Consider the following 22581-nt stretch of genomic DNA (forward strand, 5'->3'; position numbering starts at 1 on the left):
TCCAGGGAAAGGAAGCCAGGCTCCCTGGAGAAGTGACTGACCCCAGGACTCATTGGGGCAGGGAAAATACAAGATAAGCTTGGATTATACATGTCCTGTGGTGCCAGAAAGGAAGAGAGTGCTAGAAAAATGGAAGGACATGTGAAAAAGACAGGAGCCAACCTCAAGGGGTCCCGAGAGCCCAAGGTGAAGCTGTCTGAGTGACAAAGTAATGACAGTACTAGGCTACACCCCGTAACATAAATCCCCATGAGCCCGCACTGATACGAATAACTGATTGAATAAACAAATGGATGGGAGAGCAAGAGCAGGTCTTCCATACAGAAGCGTTCCAATTAGTGAATGACCAAAGAAGGAAGGAAACGCCCGACACACTGATCATTGTCGGCAGGACGCATCAGCGGACGCTGACCAGAGCGGTGAAAGCCTCAGGTGAACCATGGACTCTACATGGCCTCAAACCCTCTCTCCCAAGATACATGTTAATCACCAAGGGGAGGAGAGTAACTTTATAGCTGGGGAAACATGATCTTTCCACCTTAGCCAAGTGACCAAGTTAGCGTCACCAGTGACTGACACAGATATCATCCACCTCATGACAGGAGACCTGAGAGGGCATCACTCTGTGTTCTTCTCACCAAAAGTGTGACCCTGCATCCAATCAGGAGACACCACCACAGACTCCAACGAGGGACATTCTACAGATAACTGACCAGCGCTCTTCAAAAGTGTCCAGGTGACACAAAGCAAGGAAAGAAGGACTGTCACAAACTAGAGATGAAGGAGACATGAGGACTAAATGCCATGTGGAGGTCTCGGACTAGATGGCACAACAGAAAAAGGACGTGAGTGAAATTCAGACACGGTTCCCTGGTTGTGGTATGTGTACAAGTCACATGAGATAGTAACACCGGGCGAAACAAGGGGGTGACGTACACAGACCTTTCCACAAGTCTAAAACGATTCCAAATAAAAAGTAAAAAAACAAACAAAAAGAAAAACCACAAAGCCAACTGTTGGCATCTGTGTGCTCGGAGGATGTATCCTGACCCCACAGACCTGGCAGGTGTGACCGGGAGGCCGAGCAGCTCTGCGGCGTCTCTGTGGTCCTCTCAGGGCCCAAAGACTGTATTAGCATTTTCAATGAAAGCCCTCCACGGCCTCTGGGATTCGGGACCACGGTGCTGCATGTTTGCCTCTGAGCCACGCTGGTGCAGAGATCCAGGTCTGGGGAGGGACGTCAGTTGTGGTTGGGAAATAAAAAGGTTAAATAGATCATAAATTAAGATTAGTGTCAGCTGGCCAGCAGCTTTCTATCACATTATAAATCAGACTGAGAAACGAGGCTCCTCCTGTCTAAAATCAGAAACCATTCGCAGTATTTGCTCACAGCTTCCACCCCAATAGGCCTCTCCTGCCAAAAAAAGAAAAAAATGGAAATATCAAGATGACCACATTAAAGTGCAGTAATTAAAAGAAGAAGAGGAATAGATGATGTCTGATTTTATTTAAAGCAGGAAAAACACTACTTTGGCGGATATTTGTCTCTGTATTTTTTTCCAGAAACATCTAGACCACGGAGACAGCTAGCAGTCGTGCTTTATGCTTAGATGTGACAGAAACCGGGGAGAGACTGGCCCCGACTTCAAAGCCTGAGTGGGTTCCAGGTCAGGCCATGTAACGCAGATGGAAATAATGGCCAGAGACAGCTACCAGTATTTTATTTAGACATTTTTATAAGGAAGCCAGAGGTTGAAAGCATGGCCGGGATAACTATACAAATTTTGATTTTACTAAAATGTTATGTCCCTCAAGCCCAGGTATTAATCTTGTTATAAAGGTGGCCTCTCCCCACCCTGGCCATTCATTCAACTTCCATAAATTTTAAAATGTACTTATTGTTCTTGGGTCCTATGAAAGAGGCAAACAGAAAGCCTGCAGTACCGGAGACGGCTCCTGCAGGGGGTGGCTGGAGAAAGAGCTAGTGACAATGAAAATGCCGGACACTTGTGTTGCCTTCCATGTTTATAAAGCTTACCGTTCGATCCCAAAGAAATAAATGATCACTGTTTTTCTCTTAAAAAGGGTGAGGATCACTAGTGGCTAGCATGACAACCAACGGCCTGTGTCATCACGCCGAGCTCCCCGAAACCAGCGCGCTGACAGGCCCGCAGCGCCGACCCCCGTGTGCAGAGTTCCACGGGCGCAAAGGGCAGCCGCCGGCCCATGAGCGCACCCCACTGGACACGGGAAGACCCCACACTGTCCTGCACAGGCTCTGGCCATGTTATTACATCCTCTGTGACCAGACGCAGGGCTGTTTGTGCGGGACCTATGTCCGATGAAGTCCCGATGTCATTTTAACGACATGGAGATGCTCTGCTTAGCAAAACGGGAAGACGAATCCTGGTGCGAGGAGATAAGCCGGCGGCAGACCAAATCCCATCCCCGTGTGACAGAAGGCATGTCCGTGTTGTCATCTCTCCCCTCTGACGATGTAGTGCAGTGCTGGGTAGGACTGTACAGGATGGTGACATACGTTTGGAGTGGGCCAGATCAAAAGAGACGAGCATTTTCTTTCTCTACAAGCAAACAGGAATTTGAGAGTTCGGCGGGTTGTTTATCACCGGGAAAGAAGCACACTCAGCAGGAGGCATGCAGAGGCAGTGTCTGGTCCCACGGCCATACAAGCTTTGGGCCTACGGGGTAAAAACGCAGTGGCCGTGCAGAAGCACTCCATTCTCACAAGTACACCCAAACACCTAATCACTAAGTGACTCTCTGTAGTTTCCAAAATAACCCAGTTTTACGAAGCAGTTATTTTGCAATTCATAGAAATATCCTGTCTGATTCCAGCATTTGACACCACATTTTTTTGCCTAGACCCAGACAATCAGGAGATCTGTAACTCTCAGTTACGTATTTGTACCATAAATTCAAGGAGGAATTAGTCTCATTTACAAACAGCAATTGCTTGTAACAGAAAACTGAATCACCAATTTAAATTGTTAATTTTGACAGAAATCCAAAAGCTGGTTAAAGGAAAATTGCAGAGCGAACAGAAGCTCTAGGTGTGCTGCTGGGATGTCTCAGTTTACTTACATGGTTTTGCAACACAAGCTAATTCCCCACAAAACCCGTTCTTCTTTCTAATCTGGCCTACTTTATACTTGCAGTGTCCTGTTCAGGCAAATTCCTCTCAAATGGAGGAGATGTCCGCATTCAAACAGCACAGAGAGAGGAAACATACACAAACGACCGCCTAATACTCAAAGCACTAGTGATAAATACATAAAAATAAAAGCAAGCAAAGGAAACCAAATGTCAGAATCAGAATGGACGTCGAAGACCACTAAATACCATCAAGCAAACATTAATCCATCTAGGCCAGCACTGTCCCATATGGTGGCTACTAGCCACAGGGGACTACTTGTTTAAATTTAAATTAGAATGTAATAAAATTAAAAATTCAGTCCCCAAGTATCACTGGTCACATTTCAAGTGCCAAACAGTCACCAATGAGTAGTAGCTACCATCCCGGACAGCAGAGACACAGAACATTCCTGTCACTGCCGAAGCTCGACAGTGCTCGCCACCCCGCTCCTGCACGTATTAGGGAAGGTGCCACCCGGGAGGGAGGGGGGAGGTGTCCCCGATAAACTAGAGAACGGGGCTGGTCGCTGAGCACGTCAGGCCCCCCGCGCCGTGTGAGCCCACCATCCACACAGCTCAAAGTCACACACGCACCGTAAACACAGCCCACTCCTGAGTACCTGATGAATAGCAGAGGGACGGTGCTTAGAACGAAGACATGACCGGTACCGAGGACCATAACCGTGCCGGGGTCCACGAGTAGAAGACACGGTCCCTGACCTGAAGAAGCTGAGAAGCTGGGTAACAGTCCCTCCACCTAAGACTTCCGAAGCCTTCCCTCCCTGGCTTAGTTCTCAGAAACACCATGTTAGACATCTGCGTGCACACACTTGTAATCGATTCTTTAGGACAGACCCTCGGATATGAAGTTGCCCTAAATACCGAACAATGAACGCAGGTTACTTTGTTCCAGTGGGACACGAAGCCATCTCGAAAAACAACGTTGGCAGAGATTTTAATAACATGGATAATCACTTATGGTAAAAGGTCAGATGAAAAAGGTAAACACAAAATTGTAATTATCCCACGTACAGGTATTATCCTGAGTGTGCATGTGGTGTGTGTGTGTGTGTGTGTGTGCGTGTGCGCACTACAAAATCAAAAGGGAAAAAACAGAAAATATAAGCAGAGAAATGGATGCCCAAGATACTGGTGTTAGCAGACAAGGACTTTAAAATAATTATGATTTGTTTAAAAATAAGAGGGAAAGAGACAAAAGGAATAAGACAGTGGAGAATTTTAAATACAGAATTGAAATACATATTAAAATATGAAATGAACATCCTAGTACTGAAAAATCACAAAATTTGAAAACAGAAATAACTGGATAAGATTAATAGACTGGACAGAGCAGAAAAAACGGTTTGTGACCTACAAGACAGACCAACAGAAAAGATGCAAACTGTGGCACAAAAAGAGAAGAGGAATAGAAAGAAAACAAGAACATTAGAGCTCTGAGGGGCAGTCAACAGGGCTGCCCCCCTCCCCCGCCCCATAATCCAATCCCACAGTGAAAGGAGAGTGAGAGAGGAAAGCAATATGTGAAGAAAAGAGTCGAGAATTTTTCAAAACAAATGACAGATATCAACCCCCAGAGCTATAAATCTAAGACACAACAGACAAGATCAGTCAAAATTTGGTTCCTAAAGACGACAAAAACAGGCAAGTATCTCATGAGACAGAACAAGTTAAAAGGAGAGAAAGTAAAGATAAACTATACAAGGAATAAAAATAGGAAACATAATTACAGAGATTTAAAACATGGGAGAACACTTCGAGAAATTTTCCATCTCAAAAAATGGAAAATCTGGCTTAATGTAATTAACCTAACGAGCTAAAAAAATAAGCAAATAATCTTATAGCCACAAAAGCTATTAAATCATTAGTTTTAAAGTCTTCCCACATAGACCAGGTTATACAGGTAAAATCCACCAAATTTTCAAGGAAAAGATCATTTTAATCTAAATTATTCCAGAGAACAAAAAATAGAGAATGCTCAACCATTCTATGAGGCCAGTTTATCTTTGAAACCCAAACTAGACACGAACACTATAAGAAAGGGGAAAAAAGATGCCAGTCTCATTCGTAAACATAGGAGAAAAAAATCTTACACAAAAAAATCAGTAAGCCTGGTCCAACAGGTGTTTGAAAGATGATGCTTAGAGACCACACAAGGTTCAATGTAGAATGTAGAAATGATTTAACATGAACAAATCTATAAAAGCAATTATCTACGCTAACGGACATGGGAGGTGGAGTCATAATAATTTCAATTAATACAGAAAAATAATTTAATAAAATTCAAAGCCCATTAATGACTTTCAAAATTGTCTCAGACAACCAGAAGAGAAGGAAACTTCCTTTTTACCAAAACCCTGTAGCAAGCCTTATTTTTGGTGGTGAAAAATTAGCAGCTTTCTCCTTAAAATAAAGAACAAGGTAAGTATATTAATTATCACTGTATCTTTACTTAACTGGTGCTGGAGGTCCCAGCTAGCCCAACACGAGAAGTAAAAGAAACAACAGAATAGAAAGAAGCCAAATTCTCATTCATAGGTGATATTATTGTCCACATAGAAAATCAAAGAATATGCAAAGAATATATTAAAATTAAAAAGAGAATTTAGCAAGGGAACTAGAAATAAGGTGAGCACACAAAACTCAATAGCATTTCTAAATACCAATCATAAAGAAAAACCTAATCCTAAAAAAAATACCATCGTAACAGCAATAAAAACAATAAAAACAACAAGAACCCGGGGAAAACACTGTAAAACATGGACAAGCTTTTTGAGGGGGAAAAAAAAAAAACCCGAAACAAAAACGAGTAATGTTTGAGAGACACTAAAGAGACCCTACCTAACCATACAGAGAGCATATTCCTGAGAAGGAAGATTCATCCCACAAGGAGGTTATTCTCTCCACATTAATGTGTAGCTCCAAGTGCCCCCAACGGCTTCTGAGACTAGGACATGGTGATTCTGATATCTGCATGAACAAGCAGGACGTGAGGACTTCCCCTGCCAAGACCAGCGTTAGCCTCAAGCCATGGTAACTAGTGCGGTGCAGTATTAGTACAGAAATGGACAAAGGTAAAGAATCATAAATTCTATTACGTTCAACTACATAACAATGAACAACAGCTGTCCATCACAAGGTGCTGTAAGGAAATGAAAAAGCCAGCCATAAGCTGGGAGAAGGTCACTGCCACCAGGCGACAGACAGAGGCTTAGGGTCCAGGATATAGAAAACGCTGCTATGAATCAATAAGAAAAAGAGAACCCAATAGAAATACAGGCAAAAGGGGTATAAACAGTCCTTCTGCAGAAGAGGAAGCATGAATGACAACATGAAAAGATGCTCAGCCTCACTGGTAATCGGACAACAGTAAGATCACAAGGAGATACTGCTTTTCCACCCAGTAGGTGAGCGACTGTTCAGCGATTCGAAGTTCTGGTAAAGCTGGGCGTCAGCTGACAGGAGTCTCGTCGGCCTCAGCCATTTTCACGAAACAGTCATTGTCTTGAAACACTGAACACTGACAGTGCCCTAACTGTACCCTTGAGTGTACACCCAGGAGAAAGCGTCCCAAACGTGCAGTGCGGGCAGTATATACAATCATAGCTGCTGTGGGTGACGGCCAAAACCCAGGACCAATTCAAGAGCCCGGTCCGTCACAGGAGAATAGGGAAGCATATACACAAATGGTGGCAGAGTCATTCCATGAAATGCTGTCATGTGCAGACACTGAGCTCCATGCGGTGGCTCAGACGAAACTCAGAAATGTAATTCTGAGGCAGGAACTACACCTCAGCATACTCAGACGGCGCAATATCCTTTTCTCAAGGTCAACACAAGCCCCACCAAATGCGATGCTATAGGGAGTAGATAGATGGGAAAACTATATACCTTCAAGCAGCAAGAGAATGATCAACAGAAAACTCAGGACACTGATAACTGTAGGGTAGGGAGAGTGAAGTTGGGGGACAGGACAGGAGAGAAAACACGCAGATGAATGCCACAAAGCTGGCGATGTGAACTTCTTAAATCCGTGGGACACTGACAAGCGTCCTACTCATCATGTCCACGTATCCAATACATAGCCACGTATTCTTTAGTGTGCATCAAACAGCACATTGGTATAAAACGCAAACCAAGAAAAAAGAAAGGAAGAAGGATGGAGAAAGAAGAGGAGGAAGGGAAAAGAAAAACAGAAAGGAAAAAAGTGCATCAGGAAAATATGGAAGACCAAATTAACATAGTAAAGAGTGCTGAAGTTGAAATTCCACAAATTCGAAAATGGACGTAGCCTGGAAACGTTCACCTGATGATTACAGCAACGAGTACTTTCACTAGAGGCTAAATATTATGCCAAGAGAAACTTTCAAAACGTAAATAAATCATTGAGATTGAAAAGCAGGTTGGTCTCCTATTGCATACTGTGTGTGTGCGTGTGTGTGTGTGAGAGAGAGAGAGGGAGAGGGAGAGGGAGAGGGAGAGGGAGAGGGAGAGGGAGAGGGAGAGGGAGAGGGAGAGGGAGAGGGAGAGGGGGAGGGAGAGGGAGAGGGAGAGGGGGAGGGGGAGGGGGAGGGGGAGGGAGAGGGGGAGAGAGAGAGAGGGAGAGGGAGAGGGAGAGGGAGAGGGAGAGGGAGAGGGAGAGGGAGAGGGAGAGGGAGAGGGAGAGGGAGAGGGAGAGGGAGAGGGGGAGAGAGAGAGAGGGAGAGGGAGAGGGAGAGAGAGAAAATATGTATGTAACCCAAACCCTTGTAAGTTAAATTTCCCCCTTTACTTCCACAGCAACTCCAGAGTCCTGGTGTCAGCGACGGGATCTGGCCATTCCCATCCAATGAAAGGCCCACCGCTCATGTAGGAAGCATTTGGCAACCATCATAGCAGTTATGGCCATTTGCGTCCCTTACACTCACATGGACACCGTGAGAGTGCAGACAGACCTGTCCACACGGCCTTGCACACTTATGGAGGACATGCATTCAGTCTTAGTTCACAGGTGTGCACACAGTTGTGGGAAATGCCGCCTAAACCACCAGGCTAGCTGCGCCAGGGTGCTGAACAGCTCACTTCAGCTACGCGAGCAGCCTGGGACAAGGCGCAGCCCTGGTTGATTTCTTTTTCAAATGCAGAGCTGCAAAGCTCTCTCTGGACAGCTCGGTAGACAGCAATATGTGGGTTAATGTTATCATGGTGCGACATTTAACTGAGTTGGCCGGGCTGGCAGAGGCACTAACGCAGTGGTGTGTGAGTTCTGGCAGGAAGCAGTACACTCTTCTTCCGTCCGGTCTCATCTTTGACAGCATGAAAATGTCAAAATGACAGCCCTCAGCAGAGTGCATTTCTGGTGATGCCACACATTTAAAACTGCAACAATGACAAGGGAAAAATCAGCTGAGTTCAAGATGCTCTGATTTCCCAGTTTTGGTCCTCTCCGCGTGGAGTTGGAATGGTCCTTCTTTGGAGCAACACTACAAATACAGTTCTTCAAATTTCCTAACCACGTCAAATTGTTTCTACCAATTTCACCAAACACCTGCGACCTGAGACTCACCTGTGTGTCTCTCTGGGCATTGCCCCGGATCTAATTTAAGCAGAAAACCCTTTAAGCACAGGAAATGGGTTGACACGGGGAATGGGAAAGTCAGGAAGCCAATGGGAAAAGAGGAGCCAACTCAGGACGTAGCTGCTCCCACCCTTCGGCATGGGGGACAACGGGAAGATGTGTTAGAGAGCCCAGGAGGCAGGGCCAGCAGGAGGCCTGAGAACGACGGTCACAGGCGGCAGAGGGGCTAGAAAGGAGTGCTTGAAGCCCAGAGAGCTGAAGCACTTTGCTCAAGATCAGACAGGAAACAGCCATGTCCAGCGCTTAGGGCCCGAGTGCCGGCCCCCAGCCTCCCAGGAGGTTAGTATCTATAAGGACAAAAGGACCCAACTTAACGATCCTAGATTCCCCCTTAACAAACCACAAAAAGAAAGTAAAGGCAACCCAAAGTAGGCAGAAAGAGGGGAATAATAAAGAGCAGAAGTCAATATAAAAGAAGAGAAAATCAATTATAACAAACGTTGGTTCTTTGGGGAAAAAAAAAAGATAAACCTCAACCAGACCGATCAGGAAAAAAAAGAGAGAAAACACAAATTACCAGTATCAGTAATAAAAACAACGGCATGACTTAAAATCCTACAGATATTAAAAGGATGATAAAGGAATATTAATATAACTTTAGGGAATAAATTCAACAACTTAGATGAACTGGCCAAATTCCTTGAAACACACAAATCACCAAAAAGTAACTCAGGAAGAAATAAATCACTCGAATGATGGTCTATCAACTAAAGAAATTGAATCTGTAGTTAATACCCTTCCCACAAAGAAAACTCCACTTCAAATTTGCTTCACTGGTAAATCCTATTAAATATTTTAAAAAGCAAGAATACTAATACTATACAAACGATTCCAGAAAATAAAAGAGGCCTCATTTTATGAGTCTAGGATTTCCCTAATACCGAACCAGAAAGACACCTCACAAGAAGAAAGCCACAGACTGATATCCCTCATGAACATAGAAACACAAGTGCTCAGAAATATTAATAAATGAAATGCAACAATACAGGAAAATAATCTCCCGCAAGCCCAAATGGGGATTACGCAGGAAGGCAGCACTGGCTGCCCTTACAGAAATCAGCGAGTGTAGCTCACTGCACGCACAGCACAGCGGAGGAAGAACCGCTGAGTCCGGTGCGGGGCAGCTCCAGCTCCAGCGCCGCACTCGAGGGAGCCAGACAGCGACGCCAGCGCAGTGGTTGGTCGCACTGCTGAAAACCAAGGCAGCGGCACTACCCATGGAGGCCGTCGTCCTACCTTCCCCGACACGAACTCGGTGTTAAGGACAAAAGAGGCCAGTGCGTTTAAGAATGTCCTGACGAAGCAATCAAACATGTGAACTTCATCCAGTCTTGACCCTTCCTAATACCAGGCGGTGCCGAGATGGGAGGTACAACAGAGCACGGCTGTTGCAAAGCAAGAGTGACGTTTGCCTAGAGGGAGGCACCCATGTGATGGTTGGAGATTTGAGATGAACTGGCTGACTTTTCCACGAAACAAAAGCTTTACTTGTATGAATGACTAACTACCTACTCAGACTTGGATGTCCCGCAGACATTTTCTGAAAAATAAACAAAGTGAGCCTGTCACCGTAAGTAACACATCCGAATGCATTCATTGCTAATGCTAAAATGAGAGCTTTAGGTGATGGTTAGAACTCTGGAAAATTTGTACCAACCATGGCTTGACGGGCTCTCGATTCTAAGACTTTTCTAGGAGAAAAGTCGTGATATTAACAAACACGGTTTTGAATACTGTAGTCGTAATAGGTCAACATTTGGAAAATCTGTATAATTCAGCAAACCAATATTTTCCAAAGGACCAATAAATGATGTTTCAAAGCCTCAAGGTGCAAAATACACCCATGGATTTTCACGTGATGGAGGACAAAGGTCCACACTGCTATGACCCTTCGAGAAACTACCACTTGTTGAGTTCCGATCCAGTGTGAAGGAAGGATATCCACAATTACCTGTAAAAACTATTAAAATGCCCTCTCTCACCAGTTGCTTATCTGTGTGAGGCCAGATTTTCATGATATGTTTCAAGCACAACAACATATCACGATAGATTGGATGGAAAAACAAATATGAGAAACTAGCTGTATACTATTAATCCACTTATTTAAAAGATTTGAGAAAAATGTAAACCACTACCACTCATCTCAGGACTTTGTTGTATGGAAAATATAGTTACTTTTCACTAAACGTGTTATTTCTATTAAAATGTAATAGGGTTACTGTTGCTTAAATGAATTAATATTTTTAAATTGCTCAATGTTTAATGTTTCCCAATGTCTAAATCAGTATTTAGCGTGATAAATATTGGCATATAACTCACATAAGTTCTTTGGAATCCCCAGTAAGTTTTAAGGGCATCGAAAGTCTCTGACACCAAACCATGTAGGACCACTGGCGTGGAGGTAGTCCAGAGACCTTGCTCTGTTCTCTCTACCCCATCCCCCCAAACCCAGGGGCCTTTGGGATCTGACCCCCCCACTTATAAACATGGGGCACAACTGAGGACCACACCTACACGCTCCACCGACACCCGGAACACGACTGGAGCACGTGAGACCCCTGTCTGTCATCACAGGAAAACACCCATTTCCCCAGCTTTTGAAATGATTTCCAACCACCTCCACCTCTACGACTGGTACAAGCTTTCCCACAAAAGTTTGATTAAATCTCTCTAGACTTCCTGAGAGAGTTCCACCAGAGAACATATCACTATTTCAGCTTAGAGTTGGGAGAAAGAAAATATAAAGATTCCTTTGGTACAGCAAGTCAGAGTATGAATGCAATTCCATATGAAAACATTTAAAATACATTAGATTTTTGGTCAAGATGAAAGACACAAAAAAATCGCGCAATCTATTCTAATTGGGTTCCCATGGTAACTGTACAATTGGGTTTTTCAATATAACATCCCCAAGGCCCAATGCACACTTGTAAAATATACTTGGCAGAGCCTGGATTGTTTTTGCATTACAGTGCTCCCAGGAAGATCAATTACTATACAGCCCCACCCTGGCTATTAGTGGCAGGAGATGTTACCACTCTTTGCCATATTAACACAAGTCATAGAAGAAACACTACAAATCACAATCATTACACAAAACTAATCATACACTTCAGATTCATCAAGCCTGGGCTGGGGAATAAACCGATACTGCTGTTGTCACAGACTCATGTTCAGGAAACGGGAGGGTCGAGCCCGACTACATACCACACCATTATGCCTCTTATTGATTTCGAGGATACACAGAATCAATCATTAATAATTACATTATAAGATGGCCCTCAAGGTTAATCATATTCTTAGAGACTCTCGCTATGGAATTAAACAACAAACATAGCTGTGTTGATAAATAAATCAAACAGAACAGAGAATTCAAATCCACATTGTAAGTATTAGCAGCTATGAGGCACGCCACACTCCCTCCCCAGGATGCCAACCCCTCCTGCACGGACCACTGCAGTCTCTCCTGCTACATACAGCTGGTGCCCGAAGCAGATTCTAGGGGCACGGTGCTGGCCCACAGTTGGGGCACAGAGGCCAGGGCTCAGCAACGGGCCCATCCGTTAGGTAAAAGTTTACAACCTGAGTTTTCCTCGCCCCAGTCCTAGAAATCCCCACATATCTGCTGCGTTCTGTAGATGTACAACACCGCGCAAACTGGTGACTGGGGTGGAAGTCAATCGAACAGCCTCCTGCCTTTTTTATGTCCCCCCACCATTAGCACTGATGGAATTCAGGCCAATCTGGTGCAAGAGTGGGCCGGCCGCTTCCAGTGAGAAATGTCTTGCCAGGTCCCCAATTCAACAGAGATCTCCAAAAAATTCTCAGAGAGACACCTTAGCATGACAAGTAGCAACGGCGTGGTGCTCACAATCCTAGCTGGTGTCGGCAGGATCTCCTCATCCTGCTCCTTGATGGAGGTAAGGTTAGAGACTGAATCGACCAATCTCGAGAAAAAGCCAACCAACAGAACAATCCCACCAACAAGTCCAGGCTGGCTCTCTACCCCCTCCTGTACCCAAGAAACGGCCATCCAGTCCTTGAGCTGGTCTCTCCTCCCCAGCCCTCCTTTGTCCTGGTGCCTGGACAGCATCAAAATAACACCAGGCCTGTCGACCATCCCCTGGCCCTCGGGTATACTTTACCTCACCTGCCATTTCCCCTTTCTGCCACCACAGGCGTCCCCGGTGATGACTGCGGTTTCTGCTCGCTGCTCCTTTCACTCCTGTACACACTCATACTTTCGGGCTGCCTGAGAACAGTCCTGTGTGACTTCTGAGCACTGTCAGATTACAAAGTTATCATCCCCCAAATTCCAACTTCATACACACGCCCCTAATGAGCTTTGTACTCTCGAAACAACTTGAGCCTGCACCTCACCTTGTATTAGTAGTCTGCGCAGGCTGCCTTAACAGAATTCCATACACTTAGTGGGGCTTCAACAACAAAACTTTATTTTCTCACAGCTCCAGAGACTGGGAAGTCCAAGATGAAGGTTCCAGCTGAGCTGGACCTGGTGAGGCCTCCCTACGAGGAGTGCAGACGGCCGCCTGCTCCCTGTGTCCTCACGTGTAGACCTCTCTCTTCCTCTCACTCCACCCCGCCCACGCCATGCTTACAAAGCTGACAATCCTACTGGACTAGGCCCCACCTTCACGACCTCACTGAATCTTAATTACCACCGAAGGCCCCATCTCCAAACACAGTCCCCTAGGGGCTTAGGGCTTCACTAAAGGAATTTAGGGGACACACTGAGTCCACAGCAACCTGCCCGGCATATTCTCATGGGCTTTCCATCAAGTGTAAGCCCCATCCCAGGCTTTGGACAGCTTCTAGCATCGAGAGATGAAAACATACAGGTGGAAACCTAAGTGGACGTGTGATGGGCCCCATGGGAGGGAGCCATTCTGGGGCTGCAGAGGCTTCTAGAAGAGCTGGCACACAGGAGAGATTCAGAGAGTGCCTGGGAGCAGAGGGCTAGTGCTGTGTGGACTGGGTCAGAAGAGCCTCCCTAGGGAGCAGAGGAGCTCTGGTAAGAAGACAGGGCCTCCAACCCATTCACTCTTAGAGCAAAGCAGAGACATGCAGGCTCCTAGAGAAGGTGCCAGAATGGATGTGGGCGGCCACTGGGGTGAAAGTGGAGTCCGGATGAGTCTTATGGGTTCATTCCACCTGGGACCTGGTGGGAAGCAGGGGTTACCTTGGAGCTTTTCTATTCCCGGGCCTTCAACAGAAGGAGGAAGAGGAGGTGTGTGGCTGACTCTCCCTCGACCACGTGCCTGAGCGCCAAGCATCCATGTCTAGGGCCTCCCTAGGCAGTGCCCTATGCTGGGCACGTGGCCCCGTTAGGTCTGAAGTGGGGTTTAGGTAGCCCCAGGATGCCTTCCAGGCACCCTCGGGGACAGAGGCAGGAGTCTGTGCGGGTGTGGGGGCAAAAGCACTGAGGTCGCTGAGGCTGGAGCCAGGCAGCTTCTTCATCGGCGGTGGAGCGACACGGGAGTGAAAACTGTATCTACATCTAGAACCCACGTGCACTTTGTTCGATCCCCAAGGGGCAGCCTCACGTGTGAGAGGTGGTCGGACCCAATGCAGGGAACGTGCCAGTACTCATTCTGGAAGCAGAAGGTGAGCTTCCAGACGAGGTCCACTCAGGGCAGCCTGGGCCAGGGTCCCGTCGCTCTGAGTGACACAGAACAAAGTGTAGGGGTAGTGAGAGCCAACTGTCAACACAGAACAGGAACATGAGCCATGAACTGGGTTTTCCAAGAGTACTGGGGGTTTCTACATGAATGTCAGACACGACCAAATGGCTGCTTCTGACACCAAAACGACGGAAAACACTTATTTCTGTCCAATGCGAAAGAATATTTACTGAACTAACCCTTCCAGAATCCATCCCATTTTAGTTATGATACTCAGTGGCTAGGCGTAAAAGAACGTTGGGCCCAGAGGTTTCTTAGCAAGAAACCTCAATGTACAGAAAAGTCACTGCGGATATTAGAACCATAACCTTTGCAGGCCTTTCTGGGGTGACAATCAGTGCAGAGAACACCACGAGAACAGCTATGTGACCTCAGTCCAGAGGGAAATCACGGAGGCTCTGGGAAACGTTCTAATCACACTCATGGCAAAAATAAACAAAAATTTTTTTAAAAGCTAAGAGGAAGTCTTTAAAGCACATCCTTATGTAGAAAAAAACTAAACTACTGATTATGACTCAAGTCTCACATGGATTCGAGCTAGTGGTAGAGCGACAGCAAGAATGTCACGGAAGTCCCCGGGATCAGAGTCCAGGCGGCCAACCACGCTGCCTGCTCGGACCCTTGCTTTAGCACTGAAAGTCCTGTGTCCCCATAAACTGTCGGGTACAATGACAGAGAGCACAGAGCTCTCGAGAGCCTGCCCTCCTGGGTGGGCACAAGACCGCAGTAGTAGCTGATTGTGGCCAAAGGGTAGGTAAAGTTGAATTTTAAGAATATTTACTAATTTTTGGACCCGCATATTCATTCTAACAGTTCTTGCAACAAATGTCAAGGTAATATGATGGGAGCAGCACCACACAGTCTCCCTCTGTTGACCCCATGGGACGCCATCCCCCCGGGCCGGCTTTGTTCCCACCAGCACCTGCTCTCAGGGCCCAGCTCGCCTGGAGACCGCTGGTCTGGAGAAGGTGCCAGAACTCAGTGATGGGAGGACTCACTGCATCCATCTGACCCGACAGCGTAAGCTGATAACACATCAGAGACAGAGACAAGTTCTGCAATAAAGAACAGCACACCTGGGCTCTTCTTGCGACACCAGGCTAAGTTCAGGAACTTCTGCAAATACATCACTTCCTTTCTTTGCCTGTTATTCTAGGAACTTCCACGTTGAGTGTGAAAAGCCTTACTAATAGAGCAGCTGCAAACACTGAGTATAAGTCCAATCAGGGGCTCTGCTGAGGACACGAGCCCCTTTGTCCTTCGGTCCTGTCACCCACCCCCACACATGGCCCATCACTGTTGTCATTATTTTAACCACATGACAAGTTCAGGACCCTGAGACTTTGAAGCTCCATTTCTAACGACCTTTGCCAAGTTCTGGCTTTGGCCACTACTGGGGTGCACAGAGGCCTGCGAAGCCAGGTGGCCTCAACACGCCTCATCTGGACCCCACTCCGGGTCACCAGTGTCGGTCCGCAGGTTCTGCTGACACACCAACCCGTGACCATCCACACCCCATGTGACCGACATCCCTCCCCCGGAACGCTCTGCCCCAGACCTCCCTGAGAGACCGCCCATCTCTCACCTTTCAAGTCTCCACTCACAAGTCACTTTCTCAGAGGACTGACCTTTCCTCCACCATTGCCCTTCCCTACCCCCCAACAAAGGCCAGACTGCCGAGCAGGGCGCCCACCTCTCGCCAGCTGGTAATCATGGCACCTAAGCACCAACAGAAGCCGCTCCCACTCCCAGGCGGAAGCCCACGGCAGAGAAGGCAGCCGGACCTGATGCGGCCTCGGTGACACCCCGGGGGCCCACGCAGGAACACTCTAAGGATGCCAGTGAAACTGCTTTGTGGTCGGACCTAAGGAGACTCCGCACACACTTGAATTTGCAGGCTGCTGTGACTGTACACCCCACACCTGAGTTTCTTTCTGAAGCTTCTACTATTACTTGTAGGAAAGTACAGGTACTCCCCCACGGAGAAGCGGCCGGGGTGGGGGCGCCTGTCACTGAGCCTCACTGCGGCCGCCGACACTTCAGCCTGAGCCAACAGGACAGCAGGCGAGGTCCGCGCCGGGCCCCAAATGCCTGGCCAGGCAAGCAGGCCTGACTCACCCTCCCCTCCCCAGCCAACTGTCTGTACGTGAATACACGGCGTACGCACTGAACATGCCTTCCTTTCTCACGAAGAAAAGTGATGCTAAACTGCCATCACCTTCCAAAACTGCATTCCCCATCTCACCCGCACAAGCCTCCATCAAAAGCCCCCAAAGGACTGACCCCACAGCGAACTGTCCCCTCACTGCATTTGACATACTGCCTGGGACAGTGCTTTCCCCCTGGGACAGCCTGCGCACACCACTGTCTCCGACCCCCTCCTTCTTGCTCTCTCCCCCATCTAGCCCTCGTCAGCCCGGGCAGCTCCTACGGGAAGCGCCGACCGCTCCGTGTCCCCCCTGACAAGGCTCCAAGGCCACGGGCTCAGGGAGAGCAGCACCTTCCCTGGCACAGTCCTCGGGGCTCGCCAGGCTGCCCGTCCTAACTTCCAGCTGCCTTTCTAGCCCCCACACTTCTCCCACCCCCACTCAGCCCCCACTGCTCAGCCCAGAATGCCCCTGGGCCACCTGGAGAAACCTTACAGCCTCTGGAAGACTGTTTCGTCTGGATCAGGAGTGGGTTCCTGGCCCACAGAGCCGTGGTGCGCGTGGCTGAAGTCCTAGACCGTGGCCTGGCACTCAGGATGGTGGCCTGCTCCCCCGGCTCCCACACCTCTTCCTCCCGCCACTCCCACACGAGCTGTGGGTGCCCACAAACACGGTCGATAAACGGCAAAGCACAGGCAGTCTCCCTGCATTCAGCCCTCTGCCAGAGCGTCTGTCCGGAGTCCTTCACGCAGGGACGCGCGTGGGGGTGCGGCTTCCCCACAAGGCTGACGCGATGCCCGGTCACAGCGGTTTTCCTAAAATGTAACCGAACACACGTTTACTTGGCCACATCTTGCCCCCAGAAGGACTTGTAAAAGTCTTCGGCTGCACTATTACAAAGGGAGCACGGCATGGTGAGTGGTTAAAAGCCTGGACTGGGTTATAAAGAAACCTGAACACAGAACTCTACTTCTGCCGTGTGCCCTGTTCACGTCACTTGACTCTCCCGGAGCCAGTGTCCTCACCTGCAAAGCTAAGATGCTAAACTAACAGCGTCTCTCTCGTGAGGATGTGGAAATCGGTCTAGTAAAGCACCCGGCACAGCAAGCCTCCAATAAAAGTTATCATCAGCAATATCATTATCACACCGGCCAGAAGCTTCTGGAACTTGTCATCACCGTCTGATGGATGAGGAGGCTGGGGGTTAACAGCTGAAGAGTTTCTCAAGTCACCCACCTGGTAAATGGCGTCATGAGACCCCCTCCACGGGCCCTCCCCCTCACTGCTCTGTATTTCTAAGCACAAATCAGTTCAGTTCCACAAAAATGTATTCAGTGGTGTCTGTGAAAGTGAACGTCACCAGAGACCATGGAGGTGCTTCTACCCAGAGCAGGAGAAAAAAAGGAAGATGCAGGTGAAATACAACATGGCAGTCCATGCTTGACATCTGTTTGCAAAACTCATGCCAAAGTTTTGGTAACATCTGCGTCTCCTGTCGTAACCACAAGACCGAAAACTGTAACACTATGATAACATGTTAGGTTTGCAATTCAAGGAGATTCCCGTGTCTCTGAGGAGTTACAAAACCACACACATATCCTGAAGCACATATTGAGAAGGATGCCGCTGCGAACAGGTCCTTCTGGAAGGGACACTCGTCTGGGCTGGAAAGGACCACATCCCAACCATGCCGAAGAGCTCCCTACAGGTGCGCTAACGCTAGGGGCTGCTGGGACCCCTGGGGAGCTCGCAAAGACCCAGGTGCCAGGTCCCGATCCAGTAGGTCTGTCGATAATCCGTGTTTTCAAGCAGCGCCCTCGGTCGTTCTGACACCAGCAGGGCTCAGACGCTGTCTCACTTTGCTCGTGGATACCCCATCCAGGGATGGCTCTTAGCAGTGACACCAAACAGGGTCAAAATCTGAACGTGACAAGCTTGGTCCCTACTCTTAGTCCTTTGGATTGGGGTGTAAACTGTAGCTAAAAGTTTAAAAACAAATGAGAAATAACTATAACTTATTTATTAAGTTTCACCATTTCAAGGTCCCACCCCATTTTGTGCCCCTAGACTCGATTCCCTCTTTTCACCCACCTAGAAATCTCAGGACATCCAGCGCCAGAACAACCCAATCCGTCCGTAGGGTAAGTTTCCTAAACTACTATCCATATGACTCCATTTGTCAGTAAAAACTGCCACCAGCACTGCGCTTGCAGAAAAATGTCCATAACTGCATGACTGCGACTGGCAGATCGATGTGTGTAATAAAAACAAATAGATTTAACAAGTGCCTGCGTTTACGAGCGGTGCCATTGGTGGCCTGTGCCTACAGCTTCACCCCCCGACTTCTGGGAACGGGCGACAGAGCTCGGGCTGCACACTCTGCTGACTTCACAAGTGTTACAGGTAGGAAATTATTCTAACAAGAAACATTTCGAAGCAGTAGAGTGAACATACTCGGCATTTACAGCTCTCTCACACTTCCTTTCATGGGTACACATACACACAGGACAACAAGTTTAACAACAGTAAAAACTGTTCTGGGTGTTTCTTTTTAAGCGTGTTTCACCACAGCTGCATCCCAGGCCACAGGGGGGACTCCAGGATGAGGAGGCGGCGTGGGGGTGTGAGGCCCGCCTCCCATCCTCCGCTGAGCCCCCAATCTAAATGAAAACAACTTGTGGCATCAGAAACAAGTTTCAGTGTTCAACACGTGGCCAAGGATGTCACTGGTGCATAGCGACCCCTGGGACGGCCTATCTATTCAGCTCTACAGCTGCAGCAGACAGCAGCAGGTGGCTGTCACAGGCTCGGGGAACTGCCAGGGCGTCTGAGCACTTCGGCAACACTTCGGTGACAGATTCACATGTGAGCCACAACTGCCCACAGCACCCAGATTCCTTCAAAGGTTACAAAAGGTCACAAAAAGGATGCAGTCCTCTTCGGACAATTCATCTTCACCGCTAGCACAAGGAGTAAGTCGTCCACCGTCTTCCAGATGGTCACTATACGGTCTTCCCCAAACCCCACGGCCCTCCTATACAAGCTCTTTATTACTTTTCATTTTTTTAAGTCGAAAGAAAACGAGACTATTTCTCTCCACTGACCAGCAGATATGCACCAGTTACCAAACGCCACACAGAACGCACGCCTTGTGGTAGTGGGGCTACACCTCGGGTCTCACACTGTCATCTGCCTATGCCCAAGACAGGTCTCCACAGCTAACAGGGAGGGAAAATCGGTCCTGTGCACCAAGGGGAGAGCAGCCCTCAGCCCGACTCCCTCCCCGACCAGATAAAGCGCACGCACTTTCACTGCAAACTCAGAATGGGGTATCGGCGTGGTTTGTTTATCATGAGTGTGTCTGAAGGGCTAGTGTGCAATCCACTGTCACCCTGTGGCAATGTTACAGTTTGTATGTGTCTGATTTTAAAATCTTCATGTTTTTTTAAATACTATTCTGTGATAAGACCCAAGCTCTTTCGGAAAGTAGCTGAGTCAGAGGCCACCCGCTCCAGGAAACAGAGGCTCAGGAAGGACTGTGACAGTAGCCCAACAGGCTTGGGGCCTTTCGGAGAGCAGGAGCCCCTCATGTATACCTGGAGTGACCAGAGAGGTGACAGGAAGGAAGTCAAAACCTTCAGGGGAACTGAATCTAGAAGGGGAGCCTTACGCTGGAGCAAGGGCATGTGTCAGAGTGAAGTGCGAACGCAAATCTGTTGATAATATTAACAGATGACCACAGGAAAAAAGAATTCAGAAAATACTGTTTTGCTCCCTTTTTTCTCCTACCAAGGAGGATATACCATCAACTGAAAAGGGCACTGATGCCCAAAAAAAGGGAGTTGGAACAGAACAGCCTTGGTGGTTTGAATCTCTGGCTTCTAAATGTCCTCTGCAAAATAAGAAAAATAAAGACACTTTAGTAAGTGCATTTTATTAAAGAATACCGAGAAGAGGAAACTGTTAGGGGTTCCCGAGAAAGGGAGAGGAGAGGACTGGAGGTGAGAAACTCCGGGTTCCTTCCCAGGCCTGGCCTGCCCACCTTCCCTGTACGCAGGACAACTGTGGGGACAGGGGCCTGAGTGGCAGACAGGGCCCAGGGGAGGCTCAACTGCTATCGAAGCAGGACCAAAACAGAGAGGAAAAGAAAGGGCTACGAATCTCAGCAGCTGAGCAAGGGTGAGATGTGAACCCGTGTCCACACCGAGGGCTGGACTTCCGTAAGGCTGGCTCTCCAGAGGGGCAGCCTTTCCAAAGCAGCGTCTAATACTAGTTAAATCCAGCTCTTGTAATACAGACCTTTCTAAATGAGAAGAGTGCTCACACAGAAAGTACCTGAGCATACTGAACTTGAGGCCTGGCTCGTCCAGCCCCCAGACCATCAGACACCACTTGACTGTTCAAATCCTAACTCAAGACGAGAGCCGGGGAGCCCCTGCCAGGGCCCGGCCAGCCCTCCTCTGCTGCTTGTAGACTTGGCAAGTGTGGGCCTGGTGAGAACCGCCTTACAGGGTGATGCCTTCTGAGTAACCCAGTGTCCGCTACCAGCTCGGGCGGGGGCTACAGTTTCCTTAAAAGTGTTTTACCTCCGTAATGTCATCGGTTTCTTTTGTGTCTTGTTCACCTCCCTGAGTGTTTTATCCATTGAGGACTCATGAAAACAACAAAACCACCTCCTCATCTTCCGTCCTGAGATGGGGACGTACAAGGGAGGGCCTGACTTAACTATTCCACAGGTTCAAACGCAAAGAACAAGGCCCATTCTTAGCTCTTCACATTCAACAGCTTCACCTCCTGTCTCAAACAGCTGTGGCCTCTCTCTGGACAAAGCCACCTCCCTTCGTCAGCTGACTGTCCACCCAACCAAGCAAAAGGTTTGATCACCTACACAAAATGAGTTTCGAGGACGAAAGGCCAGTTACTGAGCTGGTCATTGAGGTTCAGAAAGTGATGCACGCAGGGAGTTGGGAATATATCGTTTAGAACGCCGCCTGGATTATCATGACCTGGGGGTAAATGGCTCTCAAACTCTACCTGTTCACTCCATGGTCCATGGCAGCAATCGGGTGTAAGGTACACAAACACCAGCCACGGTTATAAGGGCCCCAGCACTTGGCCCTCCTCTCCGTCTGTCCCAAACCAGGAGGAGATGTAGGATTCTGCACAGGAGTATGCTGAAGGCTTGAGGCAAGGAAGGGCCAGAGTAGGGGCTTCTGGAAGGTTCCTGGGAACTAAAGGTAGAGCTAGTCAACAGAGTGGGGCAGGTAGGTGGGCAGCGAAGGTGCTGGCCAAGTGGGGGTGGGGTGGGGGAGGCCATGTCCCCACACTTGGCCACTCTAACTGCGGTGCAACTTGGTCCAGGAACCCCAGGCCCTGGGGAAGGCCAGGCACACGTGGACACACCTGAGCACACCTAAACACACCTGGGACTCCTGCCGGGTGGGGGGTTCAGGGCAAAACCACTCAGGGCTGGACTGCCCCGCAGGCTCCAGACGCTCGCTCTCCCCAGGGAGAGCCCTGAACGTTGACAGGAGTGTGGCAACCCAGACACTTACCGCACTGCCCAAGGCGCCAAACACCAGCAGCTGCGAGCGCAGGGGAATGAACTAGTTAGGAGCGCGGGATGCCCGGGCACGTCCGGGGTCGAGGGGCGGGGCCGAGGGTTGGGGGCGGAGCCTGGGCCTGACGGAAGCCCGCCCGAGGCGCGCGGAGCCGGGCCGCACGGGGGCGGGGCCGGACAGCGGCTGGAGGGCGGGGCCTGAACCGGCAGAAAACTGGGCGGCATGCGGGGGCGGGGCCCAGAATGCGCTGGGGGCGGGGTGAAGGCGGGGCCGAGCGCGGGCACCCGGTCCCTGCCTGCGAGCGCGGCCCCGGGTCGGAGCATGCCCAGTGCGGCGGCGCCCGGACTGACCCAGCTCTGCGCAGCCTCGCTGGCCGCCGCTGC

The 22581-nt window shown here is 48.7% G+C and overlaps 1 protein-coding gene across 2 annotated transcripts in view; it reads right to left on the reverse strand.

Annotated features, from left to right (window-relative positions):
- MGMT (O-6-methylguanine-DNA methyltransferase) overlaps positions 1-22298 on the reverse strand; it is a 247091-nt gene extending 224793 nt beyond the window's left edge. The window contains exon 1 of one of the 2 annotated variants that reach the window (XM_033129707.1): positions 22193-22298. The gene's annotated coding sequence lies outside the window, so the exon portion shown is untranslated. Of the gene's footprint in view, positions 1-21671; positions 21786-22192 lie in introns of those variants that run through there. The other variant, XM_033129708.1, reaches the window with a different exon arrangement.
- Between the last annotated feature and the right edge of the window lie 283 nt (positions 22299-22581).

Source organism: Rhinolophus ferrumequinum, chromosome 16 (genome assembly GCF_004115265.2).
Source record: "Rhinolophus ferrumequinum isolate MPI-CBG mRhiFer1 chromosome 16, mRhiFer1_v1.p, whole genome shotgun sequence".
Classification (NCBI taxonomy): domain Eukaryota; kingdom Metazoa; phylum Chordata; class Mammalia; order Chiroptera; family Rhinolophidae; genus Rhinolophus; species Rhinolophus ferrumequinum.